The 27,753-nt window shown below is 37.0% G+C and overlaps 1 long non-coding RNA gene and 1 other non-coding gene across 3 annotated transcripts in view; both read right to left on the bottom strand.

Moving 5' to 3' along the window:
• LOC123611233 overlaps positions 1–27,753 on the bottom strand; it is a 261,551-nt gene that overhangs the window by 104,347 nt on the left and 129,451 nt on the right. For both annotated transcript variants that reach the window (XR_006718497.1, XR_006718498.1), the window contains exon 2: positions 22,735–22,837. This is a non-coding gene — a long non-coding RNA (uncharacterized LOC123611233). The remainder of the gene's footprint in view (positions 1–22,734; positions 22,838–27,753) is intronic.
• On the bottom strand, positions 12,812–12,919 carry LOC123576248. The gene has a single exon (XR_006701267.1). It is a non-coding gene; the product is annotated as a U6 spliceosomal RNA (small nuclear RNA).

Genomic DNA, 27,753 nt, shown 5'->3' with positions numbered 1-27,753 from the left:
TGTAAATCTCCAAACAGTCAATTAGCATACCAATATGAGCAATGAGTAGACCTTACAGCCTTTCCCAAGCAAACACGGTAATTAAAAACAAATTACTATGTAGCCTGGATGTGGTGCTTTACAATATACCCCACCTGCCAACCAGCAGCTAGATTCATTCCAAGACTGTCTGGCCAATTAGCTGCTTCCCATTGGGTGACTCAGGCTTCCTGTGTGAACACCATTTGCAAGAATCCACATCAGATCGGGCCTTTTGTTCTCAGAAGGCAGATTTTGCCGGAGACTCAAGAGTGGGTCTCTTTCTGGATAAATTCTGCCTCAGCCAGAGAATGTATTCTTTGTACTTCACTTCACAAGAGGTTGGAGATATTCCAGTTCCAACACCAGAATAGAATCCCCAGGTTCTAACAAGAAAAGAATAATATCACATATTTTTCCTACAGGTAATTGTAATTAGTAAAAGAAAAATCAAACATTGGATTTTGACAACTTCATCAAAGGCTCTTGGCAAAAAAATTCAAGTAAAATGTCTAATTTTTTCTATTAAATAAAAATAAATCCAGGAAACCAGGTCAAGTGAAATGTACTGGCTTATTTTTGTGACTTATTTTGCACATGTGTGTCGAGATACAGATGATTAGAATTAAAAGAAAAAAAAACCAGAGCTTAAATCTTACAGCTGAAAAAATGGAGACCCAAGGTCATATAAAGGGGGAAACACAAGCAAGGCCTAGCACCCTCCACTTCACTATACTCTGAGTGAATTTATATTTATGTATATACTCATAATATATGTATATATTTCATGTGCATAAACTAAATAGTTCTTCACATGCATTTTTATGTGAAGGTGAAGGTGTGATCCTCACCTTCCGTATTCAGGAGGGTCCAGTAGCAAAAGACTTTGCTGACAGAATCACTCTTACTTTATGTCGTAGGAGAAATGAGATCCTGACTATGCAAATAGAGAATTTTTTTTTTCCTTTTTGGAAATCTGGAACATTTCATCATCCATTCAATGAACATTTATTTAACACCACCATGTGCCAGGCATAGAGACAGTGAAACTTACAGCAGGAACCATAAATAGGGTTCAATTCTTGAAATAAAACCAATCAGCAGCAGCTCACTTCTAGTGCTGTGTTAAGAAAGATGCTAAGGAGCTATCTGAATTCTGGACAAAAGAGGGATTATGTATGATTTTCACTGACCATAATAAGTGTAAGGATGGTAGCAAGTGTTTTATTTAAATGATACTCCTATTGTAGGACTCTTCTTTCAGCTCCAGTATTCCCTATAGGTTCTATCTCCCCTATTTCTGTTTAAATGTTTGCCTGAAGTTGTAAAAAAAGAAGAGTTGCTTGTGGATATTTGCTTCTCTCCTTATTCTAACATGAAAAGACAAAAAAAAAAGGGGGGGGGAAGAATCCAAAGAGTTAGGATTGGGGTGACAGAAATGCAGGGCAATTAAAAACAACTAGGGAGTGTTCACTAGGGAGGGATTTCCTGAATCTGAGTTTCACAGCTGTAGCAATAGACCATGTTAAAAATTACGGCTTTGCTTTAGCGACTGGGACAAAACACAAGAAGTATTTTGGAAAGGTTCTTTATTGTAAAACTTTGTTTTTCTCTTATGACTTATAATAGTGATTTATTGAGAAAATTCACTCTTTCCTCAATGATAAATGCAGTCCAATCTTCAAGTTAAAACACTTTCTGAGTAACTTTATCAAATCAATGAGTCTTTCTTCATCAAAATGAAATCACAGATATACATTAAGTATGTGTTTAAGCTGGAAAGGAAAGAAAATCGAAATAGTTCTATTATTTCCCTGTTGAAAAGCCTTTTTGTAATCAGTACAAGTCTTTCAGTGGTGGTTTCTTTAATCATTTGGTTGGTATAAAACCATAAGTGACATGCCCTCAAAATCATGAAGAGAAGCCAGGAAGTCAATATTAAGTTCACTGTAAGAATATGATGAATTTGCACTATTGTCTGGTCTCATTATATTCTTTGTCACAAAAATGAGTTATCACAGAATTATAATGTCTAGTATGTTCTTCTTTATAATACATTCTTATTCACATGACAAGAATTACGACAAGAGGAGAAAATGGACAAAATTAATCCACCCTCATGACAGAAAATACTGCATCAAATTAACTTGTGACAGGCTAGTATTTTTGTGAAGGCATTTATTGATGGCATCTGTCTTATCAGTCTACCTACATCAGTTCTTTATGTGCCTCATCAAAGATCTATCACGAGTAGAACCCTGGAAAAAAACATCTTCTGAAAATAGTTTAGATGTAAAGGAAAGAAACAAGGGTCATTTTGTACATGATCTTTGGAGGAAATCTCTAACTAAATCAATAACTTGGATTTTACAGCCCTCCTCTTAAACAAACTCCATCCTATTTTATCCCCTTTTTTGAGAACTTCCTACCACTGGGTTTGGCAGCAGAAATTTACTTGCAGACTATATTTTAGGATTAAAAAAAGAGAGATAGTAACATTTCAAACACTAAATTAATTCACACCTTAAGGTATATTTGCTTTCTACTTTGGATCTAGGTAGTAATCAATATAAAAAATTCTTACAATAATAGATACATTGCAAATCGTTTAGCCAACACAAATTAGCTAAATATGAAAATATAATGTAGTTATTCTAAGCAAGAGGGAAATGATGTCGAGGATGAACGACGATAAATGACTATAATTCATATGTAGATAACTCTGACAAAGGTAGGCTGGAATAAACGATGTAGAGATTTTTTAAAAGAAAAACGTGCAAAGCAGTGTGATGAAGCAGAGAGGTCCCCAGCCTCGGCCAAATAGTTATCTTCAAAAAATTAGGTCTTGGGAAGTATTTTCTCTGGGAATTTACCAAAATCCAGGGTATGGCCCACAGTACTGTAAATTCTGAAACTTACGCATGCTTACTGAATAAGAAAGTTCTTTGATACACGTCCTACCGAAAGACAAGTATTTTTTGTTTATTTTGCTTAAAATGACTACTTTAATGATTGAATTCATTTTCAATGACCCATAATAGTTATGGGTTTTTTTTTAATGTACCCAGAAAACTACGTGGAAAAATGTTCTTCTTGTCATTAAACAAAAACAAAAATAAAACTATCACTTCAGGGGCGCCTGGGTGGCTCAGTCAGTTGAGCGGCTGACTTTGGCTCAGGTCATGATCTCGCAGTCCGTGAGTTTGAGCCCCTCGTCGGGCTCTGTGCTGACAGCTCAGAGCCTGGAGCCTGTTTCGGATTCTGTGTCTCCCTCTCTCTCTCTGACCCTCCCCCGTTCATGCTCTGTCTCTCTCTGTCTCAAAAATAAATAAATGTTAAAAAAAAAACAACTATCACTTCATTTCTGTGTAAGGGAGGTAAGGAAATATGACAAAATATGACAACTTCCACACCATGCCTCCGTTAACTCTCATTTGGATATGGATGTAAGCTAGATGATAAATGAGAAAAGACATACACGGAGCTAATCAGATCCCCAGTGATTATTCAACTGCACACATAGCAGAACACAACAAGCTCCTCAAGCAGGGTTCTCATTGATGCCTAAAATATCTTTGCTGGTCCTCCACAGTCAGAAAATGTGATTTAGCATGGTATTGTATTTTATGCCAGATCATATGCCCATTTAATTTTCTTCCAAGGTAAACACAAGTAGCATTTAGCTCAAGTGCCATTTCTGTAGGAAGGTATGAAATTTATACAAGTAAACGCCAGACTTGAAAGTACCACAAGTTGCAAGTCAATCTTGGTTTGAAGAGTTATTCTAACGTCGTTAAAACACACAAATAAGACATCTACTCTTCCAGGTAGATTTAACCAATGGGTATTTGCCATTGTAATTACCTATTTCTTATGGGAAACACACACTAATTACCTGACCTAAATTTAGAATGAAAGTATGGGGGCTAGAATCATTATTCTGAAGACTCTTGTCTGTGCTTAAATGAAAAACAGTAATGAACTAGTCAAACCAAATTGAATTCAAGTGCTTTGGGAATTGCTTAATATTTTTAACCAGTAGAACAATGTATCTTCTAAAGAAACTGTCATATGCATTATAAACAATTAAATTGTGGAGACTGACATATTATAGACGTATATGCTCTGTTAAAATAATTTAGGATTACCTTTCACATTAAAACAAAAGAACAACATCTTGTAAATATGTGATTCACTTGTCCAAAACATTGTCTTCAGTGTGTTATGAGAAATTTAGCAATGTTTCATCGCCAAAAATAATAAAGCAGGCCACAGTAGTTATTTCAAATATAATGAATGTAACAAAGCTCATTTCATCAATTTTACACTGAGAAAAATTAATTTCAAGTTAGAAAATTAGGTGAATTCAATTGAAAACACACACACACATGCAATCTCATAAGCCTACCATGGTGAAATACTATGTCTAAGAGGAAAAAGAAGTGATCTAATGAAATCCTTGAACTTTAAATCTTTTATAATCATACAAATGTTGACCTCCATCATTCTCACCTCAGCACCTCTGTGTAAGGAAATAATATAGGATGTCACCAGTACTTACTACACTTCTAAACTTTTCTATTTTAATAATCCTTTATGTATCTTGAAATATTCTGGGCTATTCTGCCATTGGCAATTACTTTTTAATAGAGTATAAGTAAATGATTTTCATGATGCTGTTGTCTTTAAAATTATCCAGTCTCATATTTTTCACTAAGGATAGTGGGGCATATCCTATTCATTCTGGGATAACACATGTCGGCTACTGACTGTTCCTTCTCCCACCCTCACTTGCAGCCCTGCAGACATCTCTTCAAATTTATCCTGAACCCAATTCCATGCTTTGAGCTGTGGGAATTTGGCTGATTTCTTCTTTATGCATCCCTACACCATAGAGTCTCCTTCATACAACTCGAGTTGTGCTGGGACTCTCTAGATGAAGAACCAAGATTCTTCACTAGTTTCCACATGAAATTCACTTTTCTTACATATTCAGGACTTGTTAGCTTGACTGGGTTTGAGGGAGGTCATGGTCTCTGCTCTCTCCAGGCTGTACCCAGTCTCTCTCATCATCTCTAATCTCCCCCTCCCCCTCAGAAATAACAAGCAAAAGCTCCCTCTTACCCAGAAGTATAGCTCCACCCAGATCTCAGCCCCTTCCTTCTCAGATCTCAGCTTCTATTCTGAGCAATGATCAAATCATGTTACCAAAAACCTTTACGTTCTCCCCTCTTAAGACAAATCCTGATTAACTTAATCTCATTCCATTTCTATAACCCATGACTCTATGCACACAAATTATTTTTCGTAAATGTTTATGAACACACACTTCATTTACCACTTAGGGGGCTCACACAAAACTAATGAGGTTGGAGTGGAAGAGTCCTGATATCAATCTTCTATTACACTTGCTGTGAAACCTAGGAAAATTACAAAGCTCTCAGACTCTTACTTTCTTCTTCTAGAAAATGTGAACAATACAATGTGGTTGCTTAAATCAGAAATCAGTTATGACAAAGTGAGAGTATGAGACAGAAATAACATTTCGCATAAAGCAGTAATTCTGTCCACTATTTCACTCTTTGAAGTCATGCCCACCGGCAATGGTAAGAAACCTGTGCTAAATCCATTGATGATCCTGTTGGTTAAAATTATGAAAAGAATGGGTAAATTATTTTAAAGGTCTCCTGGCCTTTGACAAGTGCAACATTGTTCAGGTGGCTAGCAAGCTCATGCAAAGACATCTTAAACATTCCAAGAAAAACACTAAGGAATTAATAGTCACTGAGAAACACTGACTGAAGGAAAGTTGTAAGAACCGACAAAAATCTTCTCTAGATAATGATGACAGCCAGGGAGAGCCTAGTCTGCTGGGTGAAATCTTTCTTTTTCATTTGTTGAAGTATCTCCAGGAGGGAAACATTGAATGGTTTGATTTCTGAATGGGATCTCTACTGAATTATATACAAACTGTATTACATTACTATATGCATCATATAGATTTGCATTACTAGAGGATTCATTGTAGAATTTGTTTAACTATACTGAGTCTACTTACATAACATCTTATTAATATACAAATTTTCAGGAGTACATCTAAAGACTTGTAGAGCTAGAAAAATCCATAAGATCTTCTAGTCTCATTTCTTCATTTACAACTAAGGAAATAGCTATATAAAATAGTTGTACTGTACTGCCTGTCCGAATAATAATTCAAGACTCTTGATTGCTAGACTAGAAGATTTGTGGGTTTTTTTCTTCTCTTCCATCAGTGACTCTCAACATAAGCTGCACATTAGGATCAACCAGGGAGCATTTTAAAAAAAGCCATGCCCATGTGTGACCCTAGAGATTCTAATTGAATTGGTTTAGGGTGGGATCTGTCATCTACATTTGTTTTAAAGCTTCCCAAGTAATTCTAAGATGTAGCCAGAGTTGAGAACCCACTATCTTCTTTTGTGTGTGATGCTGGGCTATTTACCCTTAACTCCACATAACTGATGGCAGAAGGCAGGGTGCAAGGAATACACATGGTGATGAAGTTTACACCACTGCCCCCTGGAGGGCATCCTCAATGTCTGACCCCCTAATTCTCTAGTTCTTAGATCATGCTGTTAATGAGCTTTGTCAAAATGTGTAGTCCTGAAACTAATACAACATTGTATGTTAACTATAGTGGAATTAAAAGTTTTTTTAAAAAGTGCAATCACTAAAATCAAATACTCAAGTTCTTCTCTTAATTCACAGAACAATATTAAGCTAATGAAATAGCATGTCCCCGGTGTAAAGATTTTCCCCTATAATTATTTCTAAATCTTTGACAGATGTTAGAGATTATGCTAAAATCTAACGCAAGATGGTATCTGATTTGTTTCCTTTAAGTTTAGGATAGCAATATTTTATTATTTTGCCTATTGCCCAGTAAGCATCCTGAATGTCAGATGTATTGCCATCTAAACAAAGTAAGAACAACTAGCCAAATTCCTTAATCTGTATCCCACTTGATTTCAGTTTCCAAATCCAGAAATTTTACCTTTGTTTTGTCTAAAACAATCTTGAAAACAGTAGATAATAAAAGAAATATTCACTGGATTGGATTTTATTTTTCTCTTCTAGTTTTCTAATAATCTGTTGTTTAAGACATTTCCTTTTTTCCTAAAAAAATAAAAGTCTAAAAAAAAGATATTTCCTTTTTTCTATTCACAATTTTTTTCAGCTTTGTCTCACTCACTAAAGGTTCTAGTTTAAGATTCAAAGAATAAGCCTAAGTCACTAGATAAACAGAAAATCATGCAAAATCTCTGAAGTTAAGACTAAAAACTGGTTTGGTGAACAAAAAGCAGAAATTCAGTATAGTACGTGGAGGGAGAAAGAGCATATGAATGCTAAGAAATAAGGCCAAAAGGCAACCAGCTGACCATCAGCCTATCATCAAGACTGAATGACTTCCTATATCCCCTGGGTCTTCACTCTTATCTGATTAGATCTTCCTGTGCTAAAGCAGTGCCCTGATCATCTTCACAACCACTGACTATGGCTATAAATTTCCTGATCCACACCAGCTGCCAAATTACAATTCCTAATATACTACTTGGCACTTCTTGTTCAAAAAATTATACAAACTTTCCTTAGCTAGATGAGTTTTAAAGTTCTACAGTCTAGTCCCAATTTACTTTCCATCCCTTCATTGTCACTGGTGAGGAAAATGAGGCCAAGGTCACAGAGTAGTAAGTAGCAGTAAGTAAATGCTCTGTCTGGGATTTTAACTTAAATCAGTTTAAAGTATATCCCTCTCACACATCTAGGAAGCATTATTAAAGGGTTAATATTGTGGTTATAGTGGTATTTTGAGCTGGACTTGGAAGTCAGTAGGGGTGGGAAAAGGGAGTAAAAAATGAGCTAAAAAGGGCATGTTGGGGGGCACCTAAGTGGCTCAGTCAGTTAAGCATCTGAATCTTGATTTTGGCTCAGGTCATGATCTCATGGTTCATAGGATGGAGCCCCATATCAGGCTCTGTACTGACACCACGGAGCCTGCTTGGGATTCTCTCTCTCCCTCCCTCTCTGCCTTTCTCTCTCTCTCAAAATAAATAAATATGAATTTAATTAAAAGGGGGACATTTACCACCTAGTAACCCTGGTATTTTGGAAAATATGCCCCTGCCCCACCTCCAACAGGCCTATAATTGCTATGAAGATAGCATATTATCAGACATGACCCTGCCTTCTTGGCTACAGCTGAATGATCTAGAGATGGGTGGACCCATGTTAGACAAACCAGAGTCCTTCCAAGGTGGGTGGTTGTTGGCCATATTTCCCACAGTGGAAAATACATCTAGGCAGTAATTAAGAATGACACCACAATGGCAGAGAGATTTCTAAAGGCAGTTAAGTCCAGGGATTCATTTGTTAATGCAGCCTAACTGCTTTGTGATGCTTCCTCCTGTAACATTATAGCTCTATACAACAGTCCAGTATATTTTGAATAAATCTCATCTTTTCCTTAAACTGAGTCCATCTGAGATGTTGTCACCAGAAATCCAAATAATCCTAATTCAGGGATGAGTTGTTGCAAGTGACAGACCTGACTGAGTCTGGTCAAGTGGGAGAAGAGTGAAAATTCCAAGATCCTGAGCAGAGCAGATGGCAGTCCTTGCTCCATAACAGCAAAACAGTTGGTTAAACTATCACTGCTTGTCTTTTGAGTGCAGATTAAATGCTCTCAAATCTAGAGCAACTGAGGACAAGAGATCAAAATTTAAGGAAACTAGAGAATGTTGGCTAACTCTTATAACGTAAGTACAGTATTAATGGGGGAAAATGCTGCAAGCTGGTCCCCTTGAAAGCAGTAGAGAACAAATGGAAGAATATAAATTTGTTATGGAAAATGCTTTCTATCTAGATATTTGAAACCAGATATTGAGACCAATGAAGATCAGACAGTCAAATGTTTTTGTGAATAAGAGAAGAAAACACATTATCATACTCCAAAAGAGGAGGCCAATTAATAAACTGTAAATACTAGAAACAGGAGTGGAAAAAGATGAGAAGAGTCAGGGACTCTGTGAAACCTGATCATCCTAGTGTCTCCATGTGCATTATACTTTCTAACTCCTGTCTGTCAAGGAAAATAATGCTTCTAATTGGAAAGCAGTTTTTGAGCAGCAGTAAACTTTCTAGTGGGCTTTAAACCTGTACAGCCTCCTCCCTTTTGGGTCCATTCATGTTTTATTAGGTTGTTAGCTGCAGAGAAAGAACTCCCAGGCAGAGTGTTTAAGAAGCAGAAGCCAAGGGTCCAAATACAAAGAGCATGGGCTTGACTTTCAAAGGTAGATGAGATTTCAGCAGACAGAGAAAGAAGCAAAGAGAAAGACAATCAAGTCAAAGAGCAGGATGGAAAACTCCACTTTTTGTAACAGGAAAGGTGTAGTCTAGTGAGACTGAGCGAGGTGCACATGTGTAAAAGAACATAGGAAATTAAAGTTGTCGGCAACATCTGCACCACACAGTACTTTCCAGAGGCCACTCAGAAGCCTATTTCATTATTTCTGACTTCTTAGCTTCCCTTCTTATAAGCGAAGTTAACGGAACACTGTCTGCTGGATAAGTAGAGTGTTACTTTAAGTCCTCTTAGTTCTAAAGTAGCACATCACCTGGCTTCCTTTAAAACAAATCCCCAAATTCTTAATAGTAAAATATATTTCCTGTAAAAGAGCTTGAGCTTTTTCTGATTATAATATAAATAAACATAAAAATGTAATTGTCTCTATCTCCGCTTCTACTACCCACTTCTCCCAACACCAACAAACACAAATGTACCGTGTTGAGATTACTCAATAAGACATGGCGTCTTAAGTAGAAAAATATTTTGAAATGAATATCGTTGAACTTGCTCGAGAAACGAGTGTCAACTACTGCATATATGCATATAACTGCACTGTTTCAACCTGGTAGCCAGTAAGCATATACGAGTCTTTAAATTTAAATTAAAAATGAGTTTCACAGGCACTCTGACCACATGTCAAGTGCCTAACTGCAACACATGGTTAGTGGTTACTGCATCAGACAGCACAGTAAAGAATATTTCCATCACCAAAAAGGTTCTGTTGAACAGCACTGGTTTACATATCAATTATTTGGAATGATCTAACTGTAAGGCTCAGTAAAGTGGCTTTAAATCTTGTGTAACAAGCAGTTAGGCTCCCCATTTATGAGGGGCACAGGAAAAAAGGTTTGTAAAGGGGAATTAAGCTTTGGGGAAAAATTATAAAAGAACAGAAAGATGGACACTAAAAGTAACTAAACAAGGTCAAGACGAGCTTGATGCTGGTTTGATAATATTTCAGTGGTATTTCTAACCCCCTGCCCCCCATGGGTCTTTTCCCAGCTAGAGTCTTTTCAGATCCGGCCATTATTCTGAAACCTCCTTTAGAATCCCTTTCTTATGTTTTCTAGTCACTGAAAAGGAATAAAAGCAACAGGATAGTGTGTCCAATAATCACAAGATTTGAACTGAGAGTCAGAGCCAACAACAAACAATCATTTCCTCTTTTCAATATCTAAACAAAACAAAACCCAACACGACAACAAAAGCCCACAAGCATCCACGTGTGGGGTGGCAGAGGAGAGGGGATGAGGCACCCTCCTGCAAGCAGGTGTTTAGAACAAGTGCACGCATGAGCACCTCCACATACAAATTGCGAGCTTCATCTCTGCCGTTGAAATAGTCATTCCTCCATGAACAGGAAACTTCCTCAGATTTTCTGGGAGATTTTGAAAGTACATCAGAGATAGAAATTGAAAACACCCGAGTAGACGATATTTGATTCCCCTGTTTATTTCCTTCCCAACTATTGTACAACTCATGCTTCTCGACCTGTTGTAGCTGGGACCTGAACATTACAATGAGTCAAAATCTTCCTTTTCAACGTATTTAGAGATTTGAAATAAAAGGCAAAATCAAACAACTTCCCAGAGGCATAGTGTCTACCTACACATCCACAACCACTGCTCGCCCCAAAAGCCGGGCCTTTAGTTTTGCTTAACCTCGACTTTTTAATGTGACAGTGCAACCAAGAGATTGCAACATCACCATGTACTTGATTAAAGATGCAGCCCCTTTATAGCACATTTCCAGTGAGATAAAATATTCAGTAGCATGATTTCTAGACAATAAATTTTCCACAGTATGACTTATAGCTGGCTCATCAGCCACAAAAGCTGAATAATAATCAAAGTTAACCTCCATATTTCTAAAAGGAAGACACTGGTGTTTCCGATCTTAATTCTTGCCTGACATTGGTTAAAGAGGTGCTAATATCCCACATTTTACAGTGCCATCAATATTGCAAATAAATGCACAACACAATGAAAATATTTATGTGTGGTACTATCCAGAAAGATATAGTTAGGAAAAATATGGTAAAGTAGAAGTAACCTTGACAAATTAGGCCTCATTGAAATACTTCCCAGGCCTTGCCCAGAAACATAAATAATTCACAGAGCCCAGCACCAAATACAGATGAAGAGCATTTGTTATTAATCCATCCCTCTTTTATTTTGGCCAGAGCATTATTCTTTCATAATGAAACTCATTGTGAACCACTTTCTGTGCTCCCTTGTATCATAACCTGCAAGTTATGAAATGTCAAATTCATCTTTATGCAACTAGTTATGCCCAAATATGGGGTGTTTGTGTGTATGTGTGTTTGTAAGCAGTCACAGGACACTTGCAACACTAAATCATCATCAGATCATATATGATAAATTAATGTATGGAAAGTTAATGTCACCTAGGAACTCAATATAGACTGACCAATCCATCAGTAAAACATGTGGCTATATGACAGATGTCCTTTACCTGAGAGTGGGAATTATTTAACCAGCAAAAATTTAAATTCAATTTTGAAAGTTAAAGAGACACAGTTTATTCTTCAAGAAAGTTAGTGAGAAAATGTATGGATAGAACAGGAATTGGTGAACTTGGACCTTGTCCTAAAGCCCTCTCATTAAAAACCAGAACACTTTATTCAGCTGAGTCCACTTTAAAAAAGAAGGAAACGAATTGTTTGACCTGGCTGACATCTGAAAAGGCAGTTGATCTGTTCTGTTTTAAATAGTAGCTGATGTTCCAATCTCTTTAATTTGTAACTATTATTTGGTACAACTGAATTTTTCTTATCCTTTAATCTGAGGGAGATATATATATATATATATATATATATATATATATATATACACACACACACTAACGTTGAAGATCTTCAGTAAAATGAAAAAAAAAGCATAGATTATAAAGAACGGGGGGGGGGATGATGGAATGAAAGAGAGATAATATGTAAAAATAGAAGAAAAGATGACAGGGAGACAAAGTTGATAGAGTATATCAAAGATGATAGAGTATATGAACTCATCCGTACAATAATCTATGGGGGAAACAAAAGAGATATCATTAACCTTTTCAGACTCTGCATGAGATACTGGAATGGAGTGAAACTTACACCTGAGTTTGAATCCCAACTTTGCCCATTATTAGCACAGTATCCTCGCCAGGTTATAGAACCTCACTGAGAATGATTTCTCCCAATTGTTAGACAGATAAAATAATTTTGTTAAGGATGCCTTGAGGATTGAATGAAACAACCTATGTAGAGTGTCTGGCACATGGTAGAAACTCCATTAATGTTAGTTTCCATCCCTACTTAATTGAAGACACTTGTCCTTTGGTGCTGGGTAAGCATCTCTCTGGGCTCTATTCCTAGGAATGGAATCACTAAGTTATTGTGTGTGTGTGTGTGTGTGTGTGTGTGTGTGTGTGTGTGTGTCCCCTCCTTGTGCACGGGCCATGCTAGTCTTCTCTGTATTGTTCCAATTTTAGTATATGTGCTGCTGAATCGAGCACTCCGTATGTGTGCTTTTATTACTTAATCCGGTTAAGTACCGCCAGTTTTCTCTCTGAGCTGGTTCTCGCCAGACTTCACACCCACAAACAGTGCACGATCATCCCTGGTCCCCACATCCTACAGAATGCTGTGCTTGACTTACCTCATTTAATCTGCATGACAACTCTGATTAAAAAAAATAGTGTTCTTCTCTCCAGCTTGCGCATAAGAAAATTAGGACATGGAGAACTAAATAACCTGCCCAATTTCACAGCTGACAGTGGTACAGACAGGGTCAAACCCAGGTGGTCTGTTTCCAAACTTTCTTTTTGTTGTTATATTCAATGTGAAACCTTTGCCCTCCTTGGCCCTGGGCAAGAAAGGTAGCCCAAACCAGTGTTCTGATTCACAGTCTCTATTCCAAATCTGTCTACTTTACACTTTGTTAACAGAAACTAGTACACTAGATGTGCAGGAGACTACCTAAGAAAATTTGAGACAAAACTCAGTAGCACACTCTTTGAGCACCCCATTTTGGCCAGATGCTTTCTAGACGGAACACTGCACAGACATTCAGTTGAATAAGAGTTTTCGTCTTGAAGGAACAAAACATATGTTCCTAGAAATCAGGAACATATATAAGCAAATATTTAGTCATTCCCTTTTACCCCCAAAATGCTGCCAGCACTTTCTCTGGTGATTCTATAGATGGAACCTGGTTCTTTAAGCTATTAAACAAAAGAGAGTTGCCATTTGGGGAGATTCCAAAAAGTGGCAGGGAGGGGGCAGTAAGGGGAATAGTCCCCCCACTTGCCATCCCACTATTCTCCCTGTGCAGGCAATAAGAGGGTGTATTGTCTGTAGAATATTTAAAAACAGTAATCAAATCAATTTAAAGAAAGTCTGCTTTTTAAATTATCACCATGCAGTGGCAATTCTAAACAATGTCAGTGATAAAATATTCAGTTTCCACCCATTGGGGTAAACCTACCTTTATGACACTTATTCTAAGAAACTGCTATATTTCAAAAGCAAAAGCTAAAATTTGACTTTGGAGAGCCTGTTAGATCCTTGTTTACCATCTTAATGTAGTTTTATTCGTTAGTAACACAAGCAGTGACCCATTATTCTAGGGCAATCCCTCACTTGAGAAAGAAATGTTAACGCATTCCATCTCATAATGTAAAAACTCACTTCACTGGGAGAAGTATACAATTCTATAGAGGTTATTCTGCCAACTGTTTTTTTTTTTTTTTTTTTTTTTGCTACCTTTGTTTGAGATGGGATATAGAAAGAAAAGAGAAAGAAGGTTCCCCAGTACAGGATGGATAAGCTGTTGGCAGGCCCAGGTAAAACGCTGGTTTTAGAAAGGGGCATAGAAAACAGACTCCAAGAACCATGGTGTCAGATATCTGTATTTAGAGTTTCCTACTCCATACTACAGGAAAGCTTTGTCAAAACACTGCAGTCTAATGTTATTTGCACTTTGGGGAATCACAGGAAGGATCCATGTCCACACAGAGGATGAGAGGAATACACAAATACCTTCAGGAACATGGGGTAGCATTTATGAGATGATAAAAGGATACCAGCAGAGAAATCCAGAGAAATTCGGAGGACAGTGTGTCTAGGAATAAGAAGAATGAATGTGGGAAATGCATAAGCCTGAAAATCACAACTGTATGCCTAGAGGCACCATGACCATGAAGGGTTGAGTGGATCCTTGAAGAGTTCACATCTCTCTAAAAGTTCAGCTAATACCCACCACTAGCCAGTTGTTTTCCTGTGTATAAAAGTGTCTAGATCTACTACTATGCTAAGGGAATTCCAAACTTTGAATTTAAATAGGAAATCTCATTTCTTAAAGGCTGAAAAATAATGGAAAAATAGTATCCTCCCTTATTGTAGCTGCTGATACTCATGACTTAGAAATTTTCATAATTTCCCAAGGCTCACATGAGGGGGATTTGAAAGGCACATGAAGAGAACATGGACTCTTATTGTATGATAGAGAAAGGGATGACCCATTAAAAGCAGAGCTTGAATGTGTTTCTTTTATAACTATGATACAAGGCAGATCATGCTACGTATGTATAACTATGATACAAGGCAGATCATGCTACTATAAGGATATCGTAACAGGTTATTATAGAAGATTCCACAGAAAAAGGGAACTTGAACTGGTCATTACTAATAGGTAAATTATCAACAGGGAGAGTGGATGGGGAGAAGCACAAAAAGAAGGAAGGGAAATATAGAATAAATAAACGCATTAAGAGATGCAGTTAGAGATTTTAAACAACCTAATGTGTTTGGAGAATTACAGTGGTACAGATTCACTGGATAGGAAAGGATAAGAAGGAGGGGGACATAATGCTAGAAAGGTAAGTACAGTCACACCATAGAACCTTGGAGGACAAGTTGAGTGATTTGCACAATGTCTGGTGTGCATGTGGAACCCTTAAAGAATTTTAACGGTCAGTTACTATAAATTTGTTCATTCATTATGCAACTAGATTTCCAAAAACGTTATCAATAATGGAAAATCCATAGAATAATTTTCCAAACCATGCCATAGTACTAGCATCTTCTGTTAAACTTTAAGCAACAAAAGAAAGTTGTGATTAACTAAAATCACCATACCTGCTGCAATGAATGATGATCATGGTTCCAGCAAATACAGCAAATACACAAGATAATGTGAATATACTTTTGCTAAAGCAAAGGATAAAAACCTACATTCAAATTTAAGGGGGGAAACAGTGTTGCCCTATGGCTACTGGGCATATTTTGTCACAAACACAAAACATTTATGGACCCCGAATGCTTAGCATTGTTTTTCAGAGTCCCCAACGTCCAATGTTTTTCCTGCAGTGCAACATATGTAAGCTGCTTAAATCAGCTTCTGACATCGTTGCAACTTCAAACTGGAGGCTATGTGAGGCTTAGCAGATGGCAAAACCCATCCAGTTCTCTAAGTGTGTGTTCAGCATAAGGTGCTCGTATGTTCTCTTGGACCCAGCTAGGCAGAAATCTTCCCTTGGAGAAAAAAATACACGGTGTTCAGTTTTATAGTGAAGAGTCAGAACTCCAGCCACCTGAGCTGTATCTTGCTTTTTTTTTCTTTCACAAAGGTTAAGAGTGTAGTCACACTGGCTTACCTGCCTCTTAACCAGGCTTACGAAAACTGAAAGTTGATTAATTGCCTCGTGACTGTGGTTAAATTTAAATCTGGATAATTCAAGATTCTCTAATCATTCCAGAAATTTAAAATTTCCTTCCTTAAAACTCAAGTCTTCATTTTTAGAATCCTCCTCATGAAGTCCAGACTCAGAAAAAAAAATCAACAGTAAAGACAGATTCAATAATAAGAAGGTACTGATACCTTCCAGATAAAAAAAGAAAAACAAGCAAACAGAACAAAAGCATGAAAAAGCCAAGCATCTCAATTTACTGTAAAACAATCCTAAAGTCCCCAATCTGGCATTTGGTGCTTTCCACAGTCTGACCCCATCTTGTCTTTCCAGACCCATTACTGTAAGCATCTACAACCATTCAAACTGGACTGGTCCCTATTTTCTCACATCCTATGTTGCCTTCACCTTGGTCCCTTTGCATAAGCCAGTCCCTTTTCCAGAAAGGACTTTTCTCCCCGCCAACTCCAACCTGTCCTTGTGAGTCTGGCACGGTTAGAAAATAGAGTCCACAATGGAGGTGAACTGGGGGAAGGGAGAAGGGAGTTGTCAGAAGGGAAATGGAGATTGAAGCCAGAGGCAAAAGGCCATGAATCTTTTACTGGGGAACTTGAACTTCGTCCTGTAGGCCACTGTTTCATAAACTGTCAATAGGCCATTTGCAACTGAACCATCTGGGGGCCTTTTTAAAAAAAAACATATTCTTAGATCCAAACATCCTAATTAGTATCTCTGGGTATGAGGCCCAGGACTGGATTTTCAATAAGCCAGTTTAGGCTTATGTGATGATTTAGACTTAGGTAATTCTTTTATATATGAAAGTCTGAATGCTATAGACATCCGATAACTACAAGTCTAAGAAAGCAAAAAGATTTGTGTGCTAGGAGAGAGACTTAGGACAGCAGAATGAGGTTAGTGAGCGTGGGGGAAGGGACTAGAGGCAGAGAGACCAGTTAGGAAACTATAGCAGTGGTCACTATTAACCTCTCTCTCCTGAAACCTTCTTCCTTCCTGACTTTCGCGGCACAACTGCCTCTTGATTATCTTGCTACCTCTGCATCCGCTCTTCTGAATCTTTCACATTTGTCCTTTTATTCAGGCATCTCCTTCAATGTTAATGTTCTTCCAGGTTCTGTCTGAAGTTCCCTTCCATGCACAGTCTCCTTAATATCTTATCTACTCCCTGAGCTTTGAATACCACATTTACACTGGTACCCCAAACATTTATATCTCAATAGATCTCTACCTAATGAGATAGTCTACCTATTTCATGGGTGTGTCCAAAATTTATACTCTTCACTATCTCTATACCTACTTCCCTTTCATTGGTACCTAACAATGAAATACCAGAAAAATAGAGGGACAGAAAAATTCACCCAGTACCCCAATTCAGACAACTGAGTATCTCACTTAAAATCTGCCCTGTCCTTCATGCCACTCCCACATTGTTTGGTTTTTGCCCTACTTCCTACTAAGAGTTATCTCTTCAAACCATACCTTCCTATACATCTCCACCCCCATATCTTTGGTAAAGACCTCAAATCCTGAAAACTCAACCTTTCTGCAGCAAAAAAAAAAAGCCAAATATCACATGCATGACAGAAAAACATGGGGAAAATCTCCCTAACCAAAGGTAATTATGAGTGTGACGTGTCCTTATTGAAGAAGAAAATCTTTAATTTAAGGATTTATATAAGCAGAATTGATTTGCCAAAATGTAAATACCTTTCTATTATATAATTCTAATTGTACCTTGCTAAAATTATAGCATTGGTAAAGTGGCCTCAACTTGTCGCTAACAGGACATAGTGTGATCTCATAGCTACCATGCTGATGGCATGGGGGCAGAGAAACACTGAGGGAAATTAGAACTGACTCTTTCAGACCAGCTTCTTCTCTTACCATTATACATCAAAATAGTAGCTTGCAGAGAGAGGGGAAAAAAGTGTGTGTGTGTGTGTGTGTGTGTGTGTGTGTGTGTGTGTGTGTGTGTATGTGTGTGTGTGTGTGTAAACAATTATGGTCTCTTCCATCTGCCTGTTAATTGGGACCAAAGTGAGTAATGATGGTGGATTTAATGTGATTCAGTGTTCCAAAAACTCAACTGAAAATGTTCCAGAGTTGCTAGATTAACTGAAGGCTCTTGAAAGAATGGAAGTTTCCCTCACGTGCATTTTCAGTGACTGCTAGAGAACACTGGGCATGGGCAAAGCACACATCCACACAACAGAGCCCTCAGTAGCAGAGGATTTTGAAGATGGGATCCTTAACTCAGCAAAGGAGGTGGAAGACATTCTCATACCCTGGGCCCGTACAGAATCTCAGCCTTCTTGTGGCCCTGAATGCAACCATGACCTTGACTATGACCATATTCGCCACCACTGCCCCCATAACAATTGTTCTTTCTTTAGCACTTTGTACAAGATATACCATTTAGTTTTCTCCTAGAACCATATGAAGTAAGTGTTATTTCCAATTCAAAGGCAAGGAAATAGTTTCAGAGAGTTAGGAAATTTCCTAAAAGCTGTACAGCTGGTGGGTGTTAGATCTGAATTACATAAATTCAAAGTCATCTCTTTCTATTTAGCTATGCTACCTTTACTGCTCTGTGTCCTGTTAATTGTTTTCTTCTGATAACCCTGCGATAAAAATGCTAACAAGTATCAACAGCGCTTGTCACATATTTCAAATAGTCCCAGGAGAACAGGTGGGGAGAGGGTAGATATGTCATCAAAGGCAATATTCCCTGAAATTAATTTCCTGTATGATTCACAGAAGGGTATACTGACATAAGGGTTGTGTCTTTAATGGTTTTGCATCTTATAATTATCAGTAATTAAAAACCCAGTAGGAATTAGTTTATTAGAGCACTTTCTAAAGTGGTGGTAACTGAGCTCTAAGATGGAATTTAAGTTGGAAATTGTCACCATTTGAAGACCTTCTTAGTCCAAATATAGAAAGAAGGTGGAAATCATGAATTCTGGCGAAGTGTAGCTTTTTTTTTTTAATGTTTGTTTATTTTTGAGAGAGACAGAGAGACAGAGATAGAGCATAAGCAGGGGAAGGGCATAGAGAGAGGGAGACACAGAATCGGAAGCAGGCTCCAGGCTCTAAGCTGTCACCACAGAACCGGATGCAGGGCTTGAACTCACAGACCGGGAGATCATGACCTGAGCCAAAGTCAGATGCTTAACTGACTGAGCCACCCAGGCGCCCCTGGCAAAGTCCAGATTTTAAGGGTATTTCCCTCCCCTAAAATGTTGTCCTGAAGCCATAGCTTTGAATTCAATTTGTTTCATTTGCTTAGATTTTAACATATGAAGTGTAGCTTATACTTGGTCAATATTTTTATTTGGATTGTTTATTCTTCCCTAAAAACAAAACTGGAAAAGAAAGAAAGAAAAGGCTTGACTGCATTTACTTTTCACACACTTGACACATGCTGTTAAAGGAAGATTTGCACTGCAAGTATGAATCTTCTAAAGATTCATAAAATACTCCATTTGTATTTTTTAGCATCCCTTTAGGCATACATCCATAAAAGAGTGTGTACTCAGTCTCCTCTGTAAACAAATTATGCACACATTTTTCTTCTTTCAGATTTCCCAGATAAGCCCTTTCCCTTCTCCCTGTTTTGTTTTTTCCTTTTCTCTATTTTCCTACATGCAGGACTTAATTTCTTGGAAATTAGAAAACAAGTTTGGGATGATGTCAATGAGAATGGTGGAATAAGGACCTCCAAAAATCTACTCTCATAAAAAGCAACTAAAACACTAGCAAAAAAAAGCCAAAGTCATCTCCTACCTGAACCCTTTATTCTAATTATACTTCTATCACCAGTCTTACATCATTTAACTGTCCCTATTCTATGCTCAACTGGTACCCTGTAAGTGCCTTTATCATAGCTACTAACATGCTGTATTTTAAAAATGTATTCACTTAACTGTGTTATCTAGCATAATAAAAGTTTCCTCAGTATAAAAATTACATGATTATTTGGCCAAGTATGTTCACAAACTGTATAGTACTTTGTTTTATGGTTACATTTGTTAAACGGATGCTTCTGCATTAAAAAAATGTTTTAAAGCCAGAAAAAATAAAAATTGTCAAAACCAACTTCTCTGAACTCTGGAAATTAACTAAAGCCTTGTAATAATGTGGAAAAGCTTTATTCAAGAAAATTTCTGATTTTTGGTATGAACAGTGAGTTTTGTGGCATTTTAACTTGCCCTATTCCTGTCCCCCTCTCCCGAGTTCTCTGATAGTCACAAAAATCAACAGCCCATAATTACAGTGTAAACCAGCAGTTGAATATCCACAGGAAGAGTCAGAATGGGGCTGCAGCTCTTTCAAAGCCTCATCTCAAAAAACTGTAGTTATTTGACTGGTCTGGTAGTTCCTGGGAACCCTAATCACAAGGTACGTCTTCATTTTTTACTTAAAGTTCACCCAGTGAAAATAGCCTTTTTCCTGGCCAGGTTTGTCAAAAACAATTAGTGGCAGTATTTTACTATCACAGCTGGTGAGGTGTTGATAACAGTTGAAGCAAAGAGCAAGCTAATCCAAAAAAAAGAAGAAACTTAAAAGAAAAATAATGGGAAAAATACGGCAAGAATGTGGAAAAATTGGAACCTAAATACGTTGCTAGTGGGAGTATAAAATGGTATAGCCACTTTGGTTTTTTTTATAAAGTTTATTTATTTTGAGACAGAGAGAGTGGGGGAGGGGCAGAGAGAGAGGGAAAGAGAGTATCCCAAGCAAGCTGCATACTGTGAGTGCAGAGCCCTAAGTGGGGCTCAACCCCACAAACTGTGAGATCATAACCTGAGCCAAAACCAAGAGTCAGACACTTAACCTACTGAGCTACCCAGGTGCCCTGGTATAGCCACTTTGGAAAACATTCTAGCAATTCCTCAAATGGTTAAACATAGAGTTACCACATGACCAGAAATTCTAGTCCTAGGAGCACCTGGGTGGTTCAGTCATTTGTGCGTCTGACTCTTGATTTTGGCTCAGGTCATAATCCCAGGGTCATGGGATTGAGCCCTGTGTTGGGCTCTGCAGTGAGCATGGAGCCTGTTTAAGATTCTCTCTCTCTCTCCCTATGCCCCTCTCCCCCACTTGTGTGTGCTCTCTCTCTAAAAAGAGAGAGAGAGAGAGAGAGAGAGAGAGAATTCTGGTCCTATATGTATATATCAAAAAGAACTAAAGCATATGACTACACAAAAACTTGTGCATAAATATTCATAGCAACATTATTCATAATAGTCAAAAAGTGGAAACAACCCAGATGCCCATCAGTTAATGAACAGATAAACAAAATGTGGTATATTTATACACTGGAATATTATCCAGACCTAAAGAGAAATGAAGTGCTGATACATACTACAATACGGATGAACCTTGAAAACATGATAAAGTGATAGGAGTCAGACCTAAAATGCCACATATTTTATGATTCCACTTATAAGAAATGCTCAGAATAGGAAAAGAAATAGAGACAGAAAGTAGATTAAAGGTAGTCAGTGGTTGGCAGTTGTGGGGAATGGAGAACAATTGCTAATGGATGTGGGATTTTATTTTGGGATGACGAAATATTCTGGAATTTAATAGTAAAGATGGTTGCCCAGAATTTCAAATATAGTAAAAACCACTAAGTGATAGGCTATAAGAGTGGATTGCATAATATATGAGTTGTCTCTCCAAACAAATAAATAAATACAGAATCTGTGATTAAATTCTATGTTCTGAGGAAACAAAAATGATAACACAACATGTGGGACAGGCACTGACTGGGGAGTTAGTAGTAGTCTTGAGTTCTAGTACTAGTTCTGTCACTAACTATTTAAGTTACCTGTACCAAGCTACTAACCATTCTGGGCTTTATTTTCCTTTAACACAAAATAAAAATATTTCAGTATATGATCTTTTCCCATCACATCCTATGTAGCCTTGAAATTCTATGACTCTATATATTGAATCATTGCTCTTATGATTAGAATCCTCATGCATGAACCCAAGATAAAAAAATGCCATCCTGGTTTCTGATAAAAACAATAACAATGATCCATGATGTACTCACACTATCCTGAGTAATTGAGATACATCATTGAATAAAATATGCAAAGATCCTTGTCCTCATGAAGCCAATATCCTCACTAAATGTATTCTTCCTGTCTGACCCTACCAAAATTACTATCAAAGTATAGTAATTTTGAAATTTTGATACCAAGTAAGTTAGTTATATTTGTCTTCTTAAAAATTACACCATGGAAGTATACCAAGATCAAAGTTCTATTGGCCACATTTCTTATAAAAAAGAGACATAACCATCTAAGGAGAAGATTATTACCTGGAGGAAAAGTTAATGCCAGGGTCTACACTTAGTAAGTCAATGGCAGAAGACCCTCACATTGGACCCAGAGTAATAATAATTTTATTGTAACATTGAAGACTTCAGAATCCTATGAGCCTGGTAAATAATTCGCAGCATATCACCTATTCATCATATTTATTAACACATATTAGATTTTAGAATCCAAGGCTAAACTAGTTGGTCATAACTCTCATGCCCTATATTTTATAATCTTCTGCTTCTATTTTAATTAGAATGAATTTCACAGCATTGTCTCATCACTTACGTTTTCTATATTTCATCCATAAGGCAGAATCAACAACCTCCATTTTCCACTCCTCCACATTCCTTAAAAAGTAGGTCAACGAAAAAGTCCATATAATATTCTCCTGTGGAAGAAAAAGAAAGCATGAGCCTTTACGTATTTAACTTTGTTTTTAAAATGTATGTTTAAAAAAATGAACCATTAGGACTTTCTCAAGATAAAAACTTCTGCACTACAAAGGAAACTATCAACAAAACTAAGAAGCAACATACCAAATGGAAGAAGATATTTGCAAATGACATATCTGATAAAGGGTTAGTATACAAAATATATAAAGAACTTATCGAACTTAACAGCCAAAAAACAAATAATTCAGTTAAGAAATGAACAGAAGACATGAATAGACATTTTTCCGAAGAAGACATACAGATGGTTCACAGACACATGAAAAGATGCTTAACATCAGTCATCATCAGGGAAATACAAATCAAACTAGGATGAGATAAGACCTCACACCTGTTAGAATGGCTAAAATTAACAACACAGGAAACAGAAGATGTTGACGAGGATGCAGAGAAAGGGAAATCCTCTTACATTGTTGGTGAGAATCCAAATTGGTGCAGCCACTCTGGAAAACAGTATGGAGGCTCCTCAAAAAGTTAAAAACAGAGCTACCCTATGACCCAGCAAATGCACTACTAGGTATCTACCCAAAGGATAGAAACATGCTATCCGAAGGGGCACATGCATGCATTCTGATATTTATAGCAGCATTATCAACAATAGGCAAATTATGGAAATAGCCCAAAAGTCCATTGACTGATGAAAAAATAAAAAATAAATGTTCATCAACTGATGAAAAAAATGGAATCTTACTCACACACACAATGGAATATTACTCACCATTAAAAAAGAATATAATCTTGCCATTGGCAACAAGGTGGTTGGAGCTAGTGTATTATGTTAAGTGAAATAAGTCAATCAGAGAAAGACAAATACCATACGATTTCACCCCTATGTGGAATTTAAGAAACAAAACAAATGAGCATAGGGGGAAGGGAAAAAAAGAGAGGGAGGCAAACTGTAAGAGACTCTTAACTACAGAGAACAAACTGAGGGTTGATGGAGGGTAGGTGGATAGAGGATGAGCTAAGTGGATGATGGGCATTAAGAAGGGCACAGTGATGAGCACTGGGTGTAATGTGCACATGATGAATCACTAAATTCTCCCGAAACTAATATTACACTATATGTTAACTAACTAGAATGCCAATAAATATTTGATATAAACAAAAACAAAACAACAACAAAAAATAAAATAAAATATGTGTTTAAGTTTGTTTCTGTGTATTGGTCTACTTGTGTCTTGTGTGTCTATGAGGTAAAGAATGTTCAAGATCTAACGTCTATAAAGACAACTATCAGTATTTAATTATGCAGAGCTTTTGTTTTGTTTTGTTTTATCAATTCAAACCATAAAATAAGAGGAAAAATTGAACCATTTTTGAGGGATTTTTTTAAGATACTAAAATCCTTTGAGTTCCAAAAGCTCCATCAAGGACATTTTCATTCTATATTCTTCACTATGTACCCATTTTTCTTCTGATTCCACTGTTCTAGAAAGCTTTCCTGAAGAGAGTAATTATGAATTGGCATCTAAACTTTTTGTAAAAGAATAAAACTGTATCAAATATATTGACTCTTAACTGTCTGAATCACATTTCAAGAGCTTAATGAAAATTATAGATACAGATCATCTGAAAATATATATTGCTACCGCACATTTTTGCACACAGATTCAGGGAACATATAAATACCTAAAGCCCATCCACCCAAAGAACCACCAGACACAAAACACCAGCTCCAAAAGATAAATGATTTAAAATTTTAAATAATACTTTATTCCCCCCTTTCCTTTCTCTCCTTTTATTGCATTTTTCCTAGCTGGAAAAACAGAAGAATAGCAAATTTATAGAAAATAAAAACCAATGGCCCCCGACCATATAAAAAATATGATCTTCATAAAAATAATAAAAGAAGCACACATTAAAACAAATATGAATGGTTGCATTGTTTTATTAATCCGAGCAAAATTTATCAAGGGTGCAAGATATTAGGCACTAAATATTGCTGACAGGATTGCAAATTTGCCCCTCATTTTGGGAGGTGGGGGAGGCAGGAATTTTGAAAATGACCAGGCTACATATCCTTTGATCTGGAAGTTTCATTTTAAAACTATCCTCAAGAATTCACTTTCAGATACTTTTTTATTTTATTTTATTTATATTGTTTTAATTTATTGTCAAATTAGCTAACATACAGTGTATACAGTATGCTCTTGGTTTTGGGGGTAGATTCCAGTGATCATTGCTTACATACAACACCCAGTGCTCATCCCAAGTGCCCTTCCCGATGCCCATCACCCATTTCTCCCCTCCCCAACTCCTCCCCCCATCAACCCTTAGTTTGTTCTCTGCATTCAAGAGTCTCTTTATGGTTTGCCTCCCTCTCTGTTTGAAACTAGTTTTTCCCCTTCTTTCCCCCATGGTCCTCTGTTAAGTTTCTCAAGTTCCACACATGAGTGAAAACATATGATATTTCTCTTTCTCTGACTGACTTATTTCACTTAGCATAATACCCTCCAGTTCCACCCACATTGCTGCAAATGGCAGGAATTCATTCTTTTTCATTGCCAAGTAGTATTCCATTGTATATATAAACCACATCTTCTTTATCCATTCAGCAGTTGATGGACATTTGGGTGCTTTCCATAATTTGGCGATGGTTGATAGTATTGCTATAAATACCCATGGGTACATGGGCCTCTATGAATTATCACCCCTGTATCCTTTGGATAAATTACTAGTAGCACTGTTGCTGGGTCATAGGGTAGTTCTATTTTTAATTTTTTGAGGAAGCTCCACACTATTTTCCAGAGTGGCTGCACCAGTTTTCATTCCCACCAACAGGGCAAGAGGGTTCCCCTCTCTCCACATCCTCACCAACATCTGTTGTTTCCTGAGTTGTTAGTTTAGGTCACTCTGACTGGTGTAAGGTGGTATCTCAATGTGGTTTTGATTTGTATTTCCCTGATGATGAGTGATGTTGAGCATCTTTTCATTTGTCTGCTGGCCATCTGGATGTCTTCTTTGGAGAAGTGTCTACTCATGTATTCTGTCCATTTCTTCACCGATTATTTGTTTTTCATGTGTTGAGTTTGGTAAGTTCTTTATAAATTTAGGATACTTAACCCTTTATCTGATATGTCATTTGCAAATATCTTCTCCCATTCTGTCAGTTGCCTTTTAGTTTTGTTGATTGTTTCCTTTGCAGTGCAGAAGCTTTTTATCTTAGTGAGGTCCTAATAGTTCATTTTTGTTTTTATTTCCCTTATCTTTGGAGATGTGTTGAGCAAGAAATCGCTGCAGTTGAGGTCAAAGAGGTTGTTGCCTGTTTTCTACTCTAGGGTTTTGATGGTAACCTGCCTCACATTTAGGTCTTTCATCCATTTTGAGTTTGGTTTTGTGTATGGTATAATAAAGTGGTCCAGTTTCATTCTTCTGCATGTTGCTGTCCAGTTCTCCAAGCACCATTTGCTAAAGAGACCGTCTTTTTTTGCATTGGATACTCCTTCCTGCCTTATCAAAGATTAGTTGGCCATACATTTGTGGGTCCAGTATCAGGTTCTCTATTTTATTCCATTGGTCTATGTGTCTGTTCTTGTGCCAGTACCATACTGACTTGATGATTACAGCTTTGTAGTAGACACTAAAGTCAAAAGACCTCAAATAGTCAAAGTTATGTTGAAAAAGAAAACCAAAGTGGGAGGATCTCAGAAACTTATTGTTAGGGGGGGTGGTGAGCCAGATAGCCTGATAAAACTGGTACATGATGATAAATATCCTTCAAACACATACATAGATTTGCCGGAAAATAAGGGAAATTCTCAAGGGCCAAAAACAAATGGAGAATGGGAAACCAGGGTAATAAACTAATGTTGAAACAATAATTGCTGTGGGAACATTTGACAATCTTAGCAATCAAGATGCTTAGGTTTTGATGGCCATGCAAAGCACAGAGCACAAGGTCCACATGTGAGTTAGAAGTGTGACCAGTACATAAATTCAGATTATTTTACAGAATATACTCTTGATTTTAAAATAAATTAGCTTCCACCAAAAGAAGATGATGTGGAATTTCTCTCTTATGAACCTGAATTCTAGATAGGGAAAAGTCTCCCCTAAAATGCATAACCACAATTCTTGTTTCCCATGAGGTTAAGATATGGATTTACGCAATCTGAATGGTCTTGAGAACCTCAAATTAAGAAATCAATTTAAAGTAGGGTTGGGCTGTTAATACTTCTTGATGCCTAGTAGGAACAGATGCAAAGCTTCTCTCAAAGGATGAATCCTCAAACCAGGCCTTATAGGATTTTCACAAATAAAGCCACCAAACAAACATGATAAGGAAATAAAACATATACAAATATCGAGATAAGACGAGATCGGGCGCCTTCAGGGTGGTATGTCCGTAGACTAAACATATACAAATACCTAAGGCAAAATTCACCAACAAGAATAAGTAGAACAACAGAAATCTCAGATATTGAGTATTAAATAAGAACAATTAAAGTAATAAAGAGATTAGAAACATAAGAATGCTAGAACGCACTATTCAAACATACCAGTAAATCTTAAAAAGAAAAGGAAACAGATTTCTATAATGAAAAATTAAATCAATGCAATTAAAATCCGATATACGAGTTAAAATATTTAACATGAATAAAAATAAAAGGTTGACAAGGCAGAAAATAGATCAATTTTATGAACATTCTACATGTGCTCAGGAAGAATAAAATCTCCAATTGTTAGAATAAGGTGCAACATTCTTTGGGTGAACTTTTATGTTAAAACCTGTACACACGTTATAATGTATCTACTTCATTCATCAATTACTGAGAAAAGTATGTTGTTATGGAGGTAAAAGAATTTCATTTCTTTATGCTCATTTAGAAAATGTGGTTTTAGGGGTGTCTGG

This window comes from Leopardus geoffroyi, chromosome C2 (assembly GCF_018350155.1).
Source record: "Leopardus geoffroyi isolate Oge1 chromosome C2, O.geoffroyi_Oge1_pat1.0, whole genome shotgun sequence".
NCBI lineage: Eukaryota > Metazoa > Chordata > Mammalia > Carnivora > Felidae > Leopardus > Leopardus geoffroyi.
This window is presented reverse-complemented; position numbering and strand designations above follow the sequence as displayed.